The sequence below is a fragment of the Jaculus jaculus genome, chromosome 16, assembly GCF_020740685.1.
Source record: "Jaculus jaculus isolate mJacJac1 chromosome 16, mJacJac1.mat.Y.cur, whole genome shotgun sequence".
Taxonomy (NCBI): Eukaryota; Metazoa; Chordata; class Mammalia; order Rodentia; family Dipodidae; genus Jaculus; species Jaculus jaculus.
Window position 1 is genome coordinate 1,810,043 of NC_059117.1, and position 14,345 is coordinate 1,824,387.

General features: G+C 43.8%; 1 protein-coding gene across 2 annotated transcripts in view; it reads left to right on the forward strand.

The window, feature by feature from the left end:
* Elmo1 (engulfment and cell motility 1) overlaps nt 1–14,345 on the forward strand; it is a 606,684-nt gene continuing 592,339 nt past the window's right edge. The window contains exon 1 of one of the 2 annotated variants that reach the window (XM_045135705.1): nt 1–185. The gene's annotated coding sequence lies outside the window, so the exon portion shown is untranslated. The remainder of the gene's footprint in view (nt 186–14,345) is intronic. The other variant, XM_004668852.2, reaches the window with a different exon arrangement.

The window sequence follows — 14,345 nt, forward strand, 5'->3', positions numbered from 1 at the left end:
TGCAGGGCTTGGTCCTTTGGCCAGGCAGGGACGGTTCTGCGGGCCTCTGGACAGCTCCGGAGACGCACTGAGTGTTTTTCCTGAGGCCAGCGCGCTTGGAACAATGTGTCTTCTGCCTCCAGCCAGTGCCAAAGGGGAAATTGGGAACAGTCTCTGAGTGCTTTTCTCCCTTGTACAACATTAAGGTAATGATCTACATTTACCTACCAAATCTTTCAGCACAGCTTGGGAACTAGATGGTCCACCCTACTACCACTCACTTTTCCACTGAACAGACCAGTAGCCCCGAGGTGTCCTAGAAGGCCTCCTCTGATCTTGGTTTTCACGAGTCTTCCCTCATTCCCTCCCAAGGTTATGTCAAGGATTACTGCCCTTACTCTCCCAGTTTAAAGAACTGAGAGTCCTGTTAGCTTGGAGGCCAAGTTCCCTGCAAGAAGTGGTTCCTGACTTAATCTTTTTTTTTTAATGACTGACTTTTTGATCATCCTTACTATGGTATATTTCCAAGTTTTGGGGGCTGTGATTAAATATTTATGTCTTTCTTGCTAGTTTCAGCTTAGTTTTTTTGTTGTTAAATGTGGTAAACTGGTGAAACTGAAGAAATGACCCTAAGTGTTGGTATCCTGGTAAGGAGGAGTCAGGAGGAAGGGAACTGGGGAAGAGGAAGCTGGGAAAACACCAAAAGAAGCCCTAGACAGGAGTCTGGAAACTGAGGGCAGAACAGTCACTGGACTTCAAGGCGGGTGGTCATGATGATGGACGGTGTGTCCTCCACAACACACAGTCTGTCCTTGTTAACTGCAGCCACTCTGCCTCACCTCATGTTTTTCTTGTTTTTCCCTAGGACCTTTACACACACTAATTCTTTTGCCCGAGGAGCTTTCCTTACATGTTCAGACGACTCACTCCCTTGTCCCCTCAGGTCTCTTCTTCCCAGTTGTCAGCTTTAAGGGCCTTCCCTGAGTACTCCATATGAACTAGCAGCCAAGCCTCCATCGTCCTCTGGTATTAGCCACTTTTTCCCCTGAGTACTTATTACCCTTAGTATCTTCCGTTATTGTCTTTCTCTTTTTACAATGGAATTTCCAGGAGACTGTTGACCTTCTCTTGTTTACATCTGGAGAATCTAGATTAAGTTGTAACTGTTGTGCTGAGGGAAGGAGAATTGCCCTTAATGGGAGAGGTCACTAGAGAATTCTACCAAGAAAATGCTGCAGCATCCCGTGGCCAAGTGAGAACAAGCGTTTTCTTCCTCCCTAGTTCCTTTTCCCTCCGTACACGCATTTCATAGCCTTTGTGTCTTGAGTAGACCCTCCCTTAGAATTCCAGGCTATGGAAAGAGACAACAATGTGATGGCTTAAGATGAGGTAGAAAACCAGTCATTTCATCAGAAGTCCACTTCTACTCCTGATTCAGGTAGAGCCCCTCTCCTTGGAGAGTCTTTTCACAGCTGTGTTACTTTAAATCAAAGAAATGGTCCCTGGAGAATGAACATTGCTGCAAGCAGTATGAAGACAGAGATGTACACTGTGTCCCTTTCTTCTCTTGAAGAGATGGACCTGAAGGTAGAAAGCTGCCAGTAGGAGTTGGGGAGGGAGGCAGAGGGAAAAACAGATGCAGGGACAAGGAGGAGAGATTGCCTGGGAGGCGGCAGAAGAGAACAAGGTGTAAAACGAGGAAGGGGTTTCGTTTTGCCAAAGCTGCTGGGCCCTAAATGTTTCTGAGACTTCAGTATTGAGGTGATCCCCGAACTTGAGTGTTCTCAAGTAATGTACCCGCTTTAGGTGTTGGTGTGAGTGAGTGAGTGTAAAGAGGTGTATTTGCTAAGGGAAAGCTTTGAAAATGGGGCCCAAAGGATGGGGCTGTGGTAGTAGCGAGAAGCTGCACTTACTGCATCATCTGCCTCAGTTGGGGCTTCAGAGGGAATCATTCCTATGATGTAATACTTCCTTTTATGATCAAAGATAGTGGGGTCCTTAAGGCCTATCACTGAAGCCTGCAACTGCTTGTGAATGCATACAGCAATCTGAGTAGATAGCTAGAAGACCGAGATTATTAAACCTCTGTATGTCACAGCATCACAAAGCCCGAAGTGACTAGTGTGAGAATTGTGCATATCCAGTTCTAGTCAACTGTGCTAGTGCCCCAGGAGAAGACCCTGATTATCCATGTAGCTAGTCCAGACCATCAGTCTAAACATGTAAGAGGAGAGGCCCAGGGCTCTGGTGGCTAAAACATAGGATCATGATTTTGAGGCCAGCCTGGGATAATAGTGTGTTCAAGACCAGCTAGAGAAACATGGCAAGAACCTGTTTCCAAAATAACAGAGCCAGGTTGTAACTCAGGGATAAAGTCCTGTTCTAGAATGTTCCAGGCCATGGGTTCCATCTTCAGCATCACATGGAATTTGCTCTGACTCTAATGTTGAGGGTGTAGTTCCACATGGCTTGATATTTTGGAAACTAGAGATTCTAGAGAGCTCCTAGGACTCTTTTCAACCAACTTGCCAGGAATCCTGGTGGAAAAGGCCCTGAGGGTCATGCTTTAAGACATATTTAACTGTATCTCTGTACATAAATAATGCTGGTTTAATTTCCTGAAAGAGAGATGTTGCTTCCAAATAAACTGAGGGCAAAGTCAGACTTTGACCTTCTAAAATGTTTTAAAAGCAGCTGTTTATAGATCTCAGCGTTGTGCTAGGCTCAGGTGCCACCACCTTGGAGGGACTGAACACCAGCATGGCAAGCTTTTTATTGTGGTGATACCCAGAGTCAGTAGGCCCATCTCCAGTAGCCTTCACTGCACTCACAAGAAAATCAATTGTATATTCTGTTTTTTTTTTTTTTTTTTTTTTTTTTTTTGCCAAGTGTTAGTTTGCTTTTGAGGTTGCAAATTCACCCTCTAGATCTTTCCAATTTACCTTTGGTTTCCCCCATATGTGTGATTTTAATGACTTTAGAAATTTGCAAAGACAGTTGCCCTCTGTTCTGGTGGTAGCCATGCTGCTGTGATATGTGATTCGATTATGCATTCCAACTGACCTGTGCTTGAGATGTAGTCCCAGAACAAAGCCTAAGGCCAGAAATTTCCATACTGTCCAAAATATAAAGATCACAAAGGCCAGCCCTGCAGACAGCATGTAACTCCCATGACATGGGTGGCCTGGAAAGCCTTTCCATATGCCAGCCAGCATGGTGGTTTTAGGTCCAGCAAATCTAGCATATATGCACCATGCACACACTCATTGCTCAGCTCCCTGGACCACTTAGGTTGTCTGAGTGTTAACAACAGCGACTTATCTGAAGCAGCCAGACAGAAGCCTGTGCTTCATTCAGCACAGAGTTTTCTAACCTTTTACAGAAGAAGGGCAGGCACAGTTTGAGTAAAGCTCTGTCAGTGGCCTAAATTGAGATGAGCACTTAAGGATGAGGTGGGTGAAGGAGTGCTAGCTCATCCAACAGAATTAGCCACAGCAACAACCTGGCCTCATGCTGAGTGGAGAAATTAGTCACCTGCATAAATAGAAGGAGATGCGCCTCAGTGTTCTGGGGCCCCACAGACACTGGTTTCTAGAATGTGAGCAAGATTATTATTGAAACCTCAATTTGGGCTATTTTAGTTCAAATAATTAATGTAGGGAACCCAATTTCCTCATTAAAAAAAGTCTTGGCAATTTTACTAGATGTTCCATTCCAGAAAATGCTGTGTATTGGCTGTGTGGTGTTTTCCAATAATGGACAGTGGGTTGAGGGAAGGATGCTAAAGCTGGCCGTATGAAGCATTGCCCAAGTGGGGCTGATGTCATGGGATATCTGTGACTCTTCCTCCATGGTCAGTACCTTTCCCTTTTCTCCTGGGCTGCTATTTTGGAAGTGCTGGGGAGAGATCAGTTTAGTATTGCTATCCTAGTGTATAGATGTGGCTGGGAGCAATGCATTGTCACAGATGTATTCAGAGAGTGGATCTGAGCCTTAAATACAAGGTTTCTGGTTCTTTTTCTGCTGCTGTTTCTATATACCATGATGCTATGTTGGTTAGGTGCTTTTCTTCTTGGTTCTCCTGGACTTGTCAGCCTTTGAAGCCAGGATCTGCATGTCAAGCTCTACTGCAGCAGCAGCCAAGAAGGTCTTTACTCTTGTATGTTGTTAGAAATGCCCTTGATTTAGCAGAATGTGGTGGCTCACACGTGTAATACCAGTACTTCAGAGGCTGAGGCAGGAGGATTATGAGGTCAGCCAGGGCAATGCAGATAGACTCATCTCAAAAGGAAGCAAAGGGAAATTCTCTTTTTGACTGGGAGCGGGATGGCTTAGTGGTAGAGAATGTGCCTGGCATTCTGAGTACATCAATTTGATCTCCAGTACCATAAAAACAGCAAAAGAAATGTCCTTTGTTCACATGAACACGTCCTGAGTTGCCATGACATCCATGGATATCTCTGCTGCCTGACGTGCAGTAGATTACTCTTTGGATAACTCATTCTCAAGTTGACCTTAGCTTTGAATTTGGATACTTCTGTGGGGGCCATCAGCCAAGCTCATGATGTTGAATCATGAATGCAGTATCTCATCAAAATGAGAAAGATCTTTGCCAAGGAAAATGAACATATTCTTTAGCCAACACTATTTCTCTTCATGGATGAGTTATGGTGAAGGAGAAGCATAGAACCAAATGGAAGGGAGCCAATTGGAAGGGGAGTGAGTGTCCATCACAGCGCATTTGCCACTTGTCATAGATGTGCTGCTTCTGTGCTACTTCCCACCAAGGACAGGAGCCCAGAGCCCATTACACAGAATGGCTTCTCCCTTGAGGGATGCAGAGGCTGCCCTGCCCGTCCTTTTCTGTCTGCAGACTGTTGGTTATCCCTCTGTTGCCCCTTTGTTTGGGGTGATCATAGCCCCAGTGCTGTTGGTATGTCAGGCTGCTGTGCTGTGGAGACGGTCCCATGCATTGTACGGTATCTTCTAGCTTCCTTGCTCTGGTCACTAGATGCCACTCAGCTATAACAACCAAAAATTGTCTGCACCCTTTGCAGTTTGTTGGCTTAACCCTCCTCCCCTCCTCTTCCCTGGCTAGCTGAAATCCTCTGTGTTGTTTTCTTGAAGAACCTAAAATAACTGTGAGTTACCTCTCATCTGACTTCTGACAGCAGTTGTAGTTGCTCCAGTTTTCTATATAGTCATTCCTTGGAGTCTAAGGTGGTGTACTCAGAGAGAGGGGCTCACCCCTTATGTTCATTTATGCCCTTAGCTCCCTTCACTGAGACACTAGTTGTCTTCCTGATGCAGATGGTTTCAAGTGTGACTTTACACTACTTGCTGTTCTTGGTACCCTTGGCAGAAGAAAACTAGTGCTTTCCTGTCCCAGTTTCTTGACAAAGCTGCATATTTGACTACTGGTTATGCATACTGGATCCCTTACATAGTATTCAGAGAGTAAATGAGCAGAGGATGGTTATAGGCTCAACTTGGCTCCATAAGAAACCAAGTGCTTGGTCTCCTCCTGTGCTTGCCAAAGCACCCTGGCTGTCGGATAGTCCTGAACACTGATGTGCCAGGGTACCACTGTCACCAGACCTTGGAGCTGGTCAGGAATAAATCTTCCAGGAACTGGTTTACCTGAAGTCCTTTCCCACTTTGCTCATCAGGCTTCTGTCCTGATCTTGCTGCCTTATTTTCTGACGTATTCTGTGCCAGTGTGTTTCCTGTCTCTAGCTGTGGTCATCTGGAGAAGCATCAAGTGGCTTAAATCACATGGAACCTATTGCTGGGTTGTATATTAGCTGGGTTTCCTCCAAGACAGTAGCCTTCCGTAAGTCACAACCCTGCAGCAACCCTCCACCCTTCCTTCCGCCCTTTGTTCCTTTTATTTTCAGTTTGAGATTGTATTCGGAGTGTGTGTTGTGCTCTGGGGTTCAGTGGCTTAGTGCTGCCGAATGAGCTATACTTTCCAGGCTGCTACACACAATTACCCTTGATTTTGAAGTGTAATGCATTCCAAAATATGTTTTCTCTGTTTTTGGGCTCTTTAACCCAATGCATAACCACAGCTGGCTTTGTCCTTAGTCTTCACGAGGCGTGTGGTTTGGGAAGTAGAGCCAGTGGAGAGCTCTGGTCAGACTGCACATTTTTGGCTGAGTCAAGAGTGAATTCCAATGATCCTCAGTAAGGCTGGTCTTAGTTTGACTTTTGCCCAACTCTAACCTACCCAACCCTACCATGTCTTAGTCTTTCATAATGACCTTGCACCTCAGTTATTCCACCTGTGAACCACTCCGTGGAACTGACCATTCCTTAAAGGGTTTGGTTTGGGGAATGGGAATCTGTGCTTTTCTGTACTAAATAGTGTGTGTCGTGTGTGTGTGTGTGTGTGTGTGTGTGTGTGTGTGTGTAAAAGGCACATACATACACACACACACACACACACACACACACACACAGAGCTGTTTTAATAATTAAAGGTCTTTAGAAGCAAAGAAACAACTGCATTAGCTACTAACTCCTATCTCTGGCACTGTCACATCCATAGCAAGTCAACATAAATCACATGAAGTCAAAATTTAAAAAAATAATTAATATTTCCATCGTCTCTAGATTGAGGCCTCCAACAGCTAGTGACTTTGACTTTTTGGACCTGTCACTGTCCATTCTTTAAAAAAAATTATTTAGCTATTTGCAAGCATAAGGAGATAGACTGAGAGAGAATGGGCATGCCAGGTCCTCCAGCCACTGTAAATGAACTCCAGATGTATGTGCCACTTTGTGCATTTGATTTTACATGGGTCCTGGAGAATCTAACACAGGTCATTAGGCTTTGTAGGTAAGCACCTTCACCACTGGGCCATCTCTTCAGTCCCTCACTGTCCATTCTTAAATTCTTGATATTTAAATATTTAATTATTTGTGAGCAGAGAGAGAAGAGATAGAATGGGTGCACCAGGGCCTCCAGCTGCTGCAAATTCCAGATAAATGTGCCTCTTTAAGCATCTTGCTTTATGCGGCTATTGGGGAATTGGACCCAGACCATTAGGCTTTACAAATAAGTGCCTTAGCTGCTGAACCATCTCTCCAGATTTTTAAGGAACATTAGAGAAGAATGATAAATTTATTAAATGTGATATGCTGTTAAAAATGTAGGGGTAGCCAGAAGTGGTGGCATATGCTTTTAATCCCACCACCCAGGAGGCAGAGGTAGGAGGATCGCTGTGAATTCAAGGCCACTGTGAGACCACATAGTGAATTACAGGTCAGCATGGCTAGAGTGAGACTCTACCTAGAAAAACAAAACAACAACAACAACAACAAAAAAGTAGAGGTGCTACAGGTCAGCCTGAGCTAGAGCAAATCCCTAACTTGAAACGACTAAAACACAAATATAAGGGTGAGTGTAGCTGAATTAAGTGCATGTGTGGTCAGCATGCAAGGGGCCCTGTCTTCTGTCCCTATCCTCAGTAAAAGTAGAGGTTTTTATGCTTGACATACATATGGAGATGTTCACATTGAATTGTTGCTTACAACACTTAACATAATAGTTTGTCCACTTCCTGTATTCCTCCACCCTTTCAATCAGTAATGCAACAGCCTTGTGGCTTGTGCTGTCTTCTGTACCCTGGGAAGCCTTGATGGGAATGAATGAGTGAGAAAAACAATTACATGTACTAAAGCTGCATCTAAGAGTCTCATGTTCTGCCCACTGAGCTAGCCATGCTTAGAGTGTTTGCCAGTCACAAAGGAAATGATTTTGGGGGGAAAGGATTTAGAAAGCTGGTTTGGAAGACTCCTGGAGTCTTCTCTGCAGGGAGCTGGGTATTTGGGTGGAATGGGAAGAAAGGCCTGACACACTGATGATCCCTTTTTCATGAGACCAGGCATTCTACAGGGCAGACAATAGGTGGGAGGAGCTAAAGCAGGCTGGGAGTTGTAGGCTTCTGCAGAGAAAGTAAATCCGGCAGTATGCTTGCTCTGCTGGGCTGCCGCACCTGCTGCCCTCCCATCTGAGACCCACAACAGAGCTGGGGGGAGGGGTCGGGTAGATGAGATGGCCTGCTCTCCTACTTTTTTTTTTTTTTTTTTGCATCTACCCTCTGAAAACAAATGGAGAATTTGATGATTGGCTATATTAGGGAGAATGGAAAAGGAATGTTCTTTGGTGTTTAAAGCTAAAGAAATACATAATTGTTAACTGAGGGTTCAGGTCTCTTTGTGAGTATCCCAGCTGGTGACCTGGAAGTAAGTTCATTTTCTTGCTCAGCCTTAGCCTCAGCTTTCACATCTGTTTGATGGAGTTCCTATAAATCCCTACCTCTGTTATTGACATGGTAACTATAATGAATCTAAAGCAGAGTAGCCCAAATGCACTTGGGTCTGCCACAGTTATTGATATTATTATTAACTTACAGTTTCTACCCAAGGTTTTATTTATTCTATTTTTCTAAAATTGGAACTTTAATATATGAACCTATGACAGTTTGGTCATATTTCCATCTGGGTATATTCTTATGTTCCCAAACCCCTGTTCCACTGAGGGCTCTCCTCAGTGGGATTATCAGTAGTCACTGCGGGGTCATGAAAGCACCAGTTGGTCTCTGTGGAGGGACAATGCCCAAGAATACTCCTTTTCATCCTATGTCTCTTAGATTCTTTTTGCCCTCCTCTTCCACAGTGTTGTCTAAACCTTGGCAGGTGTTTTAGAAGTCTTCTTTAGTTGAGCTCTCAGCAACCTCTGATTTTCTGCTTTACTGAGTTTTGAGTCTTCTAAGTGTCTACTACCATCTGCCCTGAGGAGGTTCCCAGCCTAGCAGTGAGAGCAGAAGAGAAGCGGTAAATGAGTCATGTTACCAGTGTGGTGTGCCCAGATGAATGCCCTGTTAGAGAGTTAGCTAAATCACTCAGTCCTGGGACACTGAGGAACAATTGGCAGGTGTGTAGTTCAGGTGATGGAGTTTCATATGACCTGTTGTGTGTAAAGATAGCTCAGTGGTTCCAGTAATTCTTTTGAATCACTTGGAAGCTTTCAGTAAGTTAGAGACTGCTTCAATGTTCAATGGCATGTGGGTGCTGTTGTATTCATTTTTCTTCTTTAGTCTCAATTGGCTTATCAGACTACCAATACATAGAGTTTACTGTGGGAATAAAAGAGAAAATAAAAAAGAGCATGACTATGATCACTCAGTATAGCCCTGTTATCCCAGCGTAATAGATTGTACCAGCTTTTACTCAGAATGGGTCCACATTGGGCAGTGCATTTTATGGCCACTAATAAGCTGAAGTCACTCATTCTCAGTTTGATTCATTAGTTCTGGCCATTGCCAGTTTGTCTGGGTACCTTCTCTACTCTGTGCTTTCATAGCAAGGCAGGCTCCCCAGTTTCTTACTCAGTAGCTCAGATACTCATTAAATTGTGACTTAGTTATATTTTTTGTAAGAAGGCTGAAAAAAGAGAAACCTGAATTTAGACACTAAAATGTCAGGGATGGAAGCATAGGCTTGAGAAAGAAATGTATCAGATGGAAAGAACTCCTCCAGACTTTGCTTTCAAAGTGGGGTTGCTCGATTTCCACTTCCCATCCCATCATGACAGTCAACAATAGCCACTTATCCAAGTATAAACTGCAAATATTGTTTGGACCTCCTTTTATTTTTATTTTATCAAATAGGATATAGCTATGACTTACTCATCTGGTGGATGGCACTTTTGTAGCATTGCCTCTTTTCTGCATATTTGGCTTGGATACACAGCTTTAAATAGAATCCAATGTTAAATATATTTAAAGAGATACAAAAATTCATGTATTGAATATAGGTTTTTGATAAAGTACTAAATGATTATACTTACACTAAACATGTGTATACATATATATATATATATATGTATGTATGTGTGTGTGTATATATATATATGAATGAATGACAGGTTTAAAGACTGCAAGCATGCTAACTCCCTTGCACCCATTTTAGAGTAAGGAAATGTAGGTGTCAAAGAGATTGGCTGCCCAGCATCACAAACATACACAAGTGGACCCGGTTTTCTGCAGTACATCTATGACACACTTGTCAGCTGCTAACTCCCCCTCAATTAGTGACATCCCCTGCTCAGCCAAACAGGTTGCACTGGAATGTGTTGAGTCAGAGCATTTGCTGATGGCAGAGGGGCAACCATTGGCCCTATGACCTTTGCTCCTCAGGTCAGTGTGAAAGAACAGTCATGACAGTAAACCATTACCCCAGCTGTGGCCGGCTACCTGGAAGGTGGCAGCAAGAAGAGGGCAGTGATGATTCCTATGTGTGACCTGGGAGACATTCCACTGTAGCTAACATTATGTTGTGATTATTGCTGACTGAGTTTGAATCTTTTCAAACGTGCTGTTAATAATTTTAGCATATGAGAACGTGCAATGAAAAAGTCTAAGGTTTGGGACCTGGATCTGAGACTAAGACGTGTGAAGATGTATGAAATATAATAAGTTACCATGAAAGTTTTCAGATCTGTTTTTATTTCAGAGTACATATATCTTTCAGAAAATGAGTAGGTTACTCTAAGGTAATTTTTCATAGCTAGTTCAGAACAAAGTCCAGGGACATGTCACAATACCAGCTTTAAATATTGGATTTTCCCTCTTTCCAAATCCAGAAATTGATTTAGCAGGAGTGAAGACCACCAATTTGAGATGATAAATGTAAAAGAGCATTTAGGGTGGATGTAGGGAGAGGAAATCAATATGGCATTTCAATCCTTTGACTTCCAGAGGGGATACAGTATATACTTTAAACTCTTAATTGCTACTATGAGGCCAGATGTAGCTCTAATGTTTGATTTGTAAATGCTTTGAAATGCCTTTGTACACTCACAAATACTTACTAAGCACTTGCTCTGTACAATGTGGTAGTTAGCTAAAACATAACACTGGTGAACCTTCTTCCAGAGAAACAAAACCTAGAACTCTTGATAATTTCCTAGGCCAGGTGTATATTAGTGAGTGTAAGCATGTGCCTTCATCAGAGCCTCATACAATGCCATGTGTTATTTAAGGTGGGCTGAGGGCTAGGGAGGAAGGTTAACTGTTTGGAGGGTCTGAGGGGGAGAGGGGAGCAGTATTACTGTGGTCACGGTATCTGGGGGGAAGTGAAAGACTTTTACTGGGGACAGAGAAGAAGGAGCCTTGTTGATGACAATAGGAAGGATGTTTGGCTTTTACAGGAACTGAAACCCAGAGTGCCCAGCCTGGAGAACTATAGCTTGGCATTAAGTTGGGGAAGAGGCTCTGATGAGAGCCCTGAGTGTGGGCCTTTATGAAAGGCCAGTGGGAAATCACAGATACTTTTTCCTCAAGGAGTGAGTGACATGATCATGTTATGCTTTGGAAAAACCTTCCAGGCTTCAGTATGTAAATCTTAACATCATTTCAAATTGGTCACAATATGACTGCACCATTACCTCTTGTAGAATCTAACAGTTTATAAGAGATTCAAGTTAGCCACCATTATCTCCTTCAGAATTTTAAGCAGCAGTTTAAAGGAGTGAATTAGTTGTGGACATGGCAGCAACTTAGGAATGATAAAGGATCAGAGTTTTGAGATCTCAGAAGGCCTACGAATCATAGTGGCCCCAGGGAACTGTACCTAGGTGGCCCTGATGCAGGTACCTGGCACCACTTTGATGGGAATCTTCCTAGGCAGTGGTGGGGAATCAAGAACCTCAAGGCCAAACCTTAGCTACAAAAGGATGGGACCTTTATACTGCTTGGATCTCTTCTCCCATGATGGAGGGATTTGCTCCAAGTCTCTTGATGTGTTTTTTCAATCCTTTGAATTTCTTCTAATTTATTTTCTAGTCCTTTCATATGTGGCTGTTTCCTCAGTTTTGTGGCCCGCTCTTTCTGTGTAATTTTACTTACCAGTTTTTTGCTATTTAGTGAAAATCATTACCTGTTAGTCCTGGTGAGGTTGACAGGCAGGTGTGAGTAGAGAGGTGAGGCCCTTCTGTGGAGGTGGCCCGAGTTGCTCTTTGGGACAGGAGACTGAGCTCAGTGTACCTAGAGAGGCCAGTTCATACTGACTTCACTTGGGAATGCTTTGCAGAGACATAAAGGGCCAGGAACATGGAAGATTAGTTGGGGCCTCTCCTTTATACTCCCTGTCCCTGTGCTTGTCTCCAGATTGTGTTCACAAACCAGCTATGAGGAATGTGTTCCCCAGAACGTGGGTAACAGGGCCTGGGATTTCTGCTCGAGGACAATTGGGGCAAATGTCAGGCAGAAAGGCAGTAAGTAACACACAAGGCTCAGACATGTTGGAGGGCTATAGACAGATGAACTTGCTTTTTCTAAGTGAAACACCTAAACCCGTAGCTACCCTTGTCCTACACATTTCTCTTGGAGCCACTCTTCTGGGAACTTTCTGGGGTTTCCTCGTCCTGCCTCTGTGGACACAACATGCTCCCTGGGCTGGTGGTACCCCTCACTGCAGCCATCACTGTCACTGGTTTATGACTTTTTACTAGGGTAGTCTGGAGGACTTGCTAAGTGCCATGCTAAGCCCATAAGGGGTGCCCAGTGAGTGTATGTAGAAGGAAGCTCTGTTACCCACATAAACAAGCTCTGTGTCCTTTATATTTTGCCTTGGGGTCAGACTTGCAAATGGCTTTTTTCATTTTTTATGCCTGAGTCAGGGCCTCAGGAGCACTAAGTTCAGGAATACATGTCTTGTGACTCTCTAATCCTCAGTTTTGCTGAAGACCCTGCCTGGGGTCACTGTGAGAGAGTAGCTTCTGGCTGTAGGCCAGATTTGGCGTCAGATGTGGGGAGGCACATGGCACTGGTGATGGCACACTCTCACTCCATGGAGCCCTTGGTTTCTGCCTCAGTGTCATACCACTGGGCCTACGTGTACCTTAGCCATAGAAGCTTTTGAGAGGTAGAAGCCACCCTTCTGTCATTGCATTACTATTGCATTATAGGCACATCCATTAATCACCTGTCGCAGTAATGGGATGGGATATAAGCATAGAAGGCCATAGCTAGGAAGAATATGAAAGGCATTTCTTAGGTTAGACCCTAAGATTTCTGTACCCTTTACCTCTTATACATAAATGTTGAACTTGGAGAGTCTTGTTTCCTTCCTCTCCTCCTCTCCAGCACGCAGTTCTTGCGGGTGGCCAGGCATTTGTGACGCATACTTGGGGGCTGGGATCTTCACCACATGTGTGGTTGCCCATGCTTCATTTATTACATTCTGAGAGCTCTGCGGCCTTGATAATTTATGTTTCTAGACTATAATTGTGCATTATTTTTTTAGCAGCTATTAGGGGGTTCAGCTAGCAAGTGAAATGTGATAGTCTCTTGGCTCTTCATTGGTGGAATGACATCTAAAATTTAAGTGCTGAGCTGAGCTCATTTCTTTCTTTCTTTTTCTTTCTTTTTCTCCTTTTATTTTTTGAGGCAAGCCCAACAGTCTGGCATTGAAAAAAAAGAGTGCTCATGTGCAACCTTGTGTGCTTGCATCACTGTGTGTCTGGCTTACTTGAGAACTGGAGAGTTGAACATGAAGCCTTGAGGTCTTAGGCTTCACAGGCAAGAGCCTTAACTGCTAAGCCATCTCTCCATCCTTGAGCTCATTGCTTTAAAGGCAGATAGCCCATATACAGCACACTCCAAACATAAGTGTTCTGGATTTTCTCTATAAATAGAACAGATTTGGACCTTTGAAACATCATTCTCAGACTTGCTATAGCCCATTTCTCCCTCAAGCGAGACCTTGCTTTCTCTGTGTAGGCATGCTGCTGCTTGTTCCATCTGCTCCAATGATGTGCTTTGAAAATGCAGAGATAGCTGCAGGATAGTCAGGGAGCCATAGGGCTTGCAAGGAGATGGACCTGTGCTAAGACTGAAGATCACTTGACCATATAAGCCATCCCTCAGTCTAGGGCCATAGTGATATTTGGGGTATTCTGGGATTGTCATTCAAAGCCTCTATGCCAGAAAGGCCTGGTTAGTTCCTTTACTCTACTGTGAACTCACCCTAGGCAAACATGAGGCCCTGTAGAGGAAGGCTATAATTTTAGCAGTATAGATAGCAGCATTCATTTTCAAAGGAAAATGACTTCCCTCCACTCTGGGTCTGTAAACTGAGAATACGTTGAAAGGCCATAACTCTGCTCTTATGATTCAGTTTCAGTTTTTGTTCATGTGAACCGATACATCTCTGCTTATACAGATCAAGTGAGAACTGAAGGCTTTTGTGTTAGTCTGTTGTTTGGTAACTATAACAAAATGCCACAGCTGGGTACCTTTATAAAGAAGTGTATTTTGTCTCAGTTCTAGCATGCAGAGTTGAAGGTCTGCATCTGG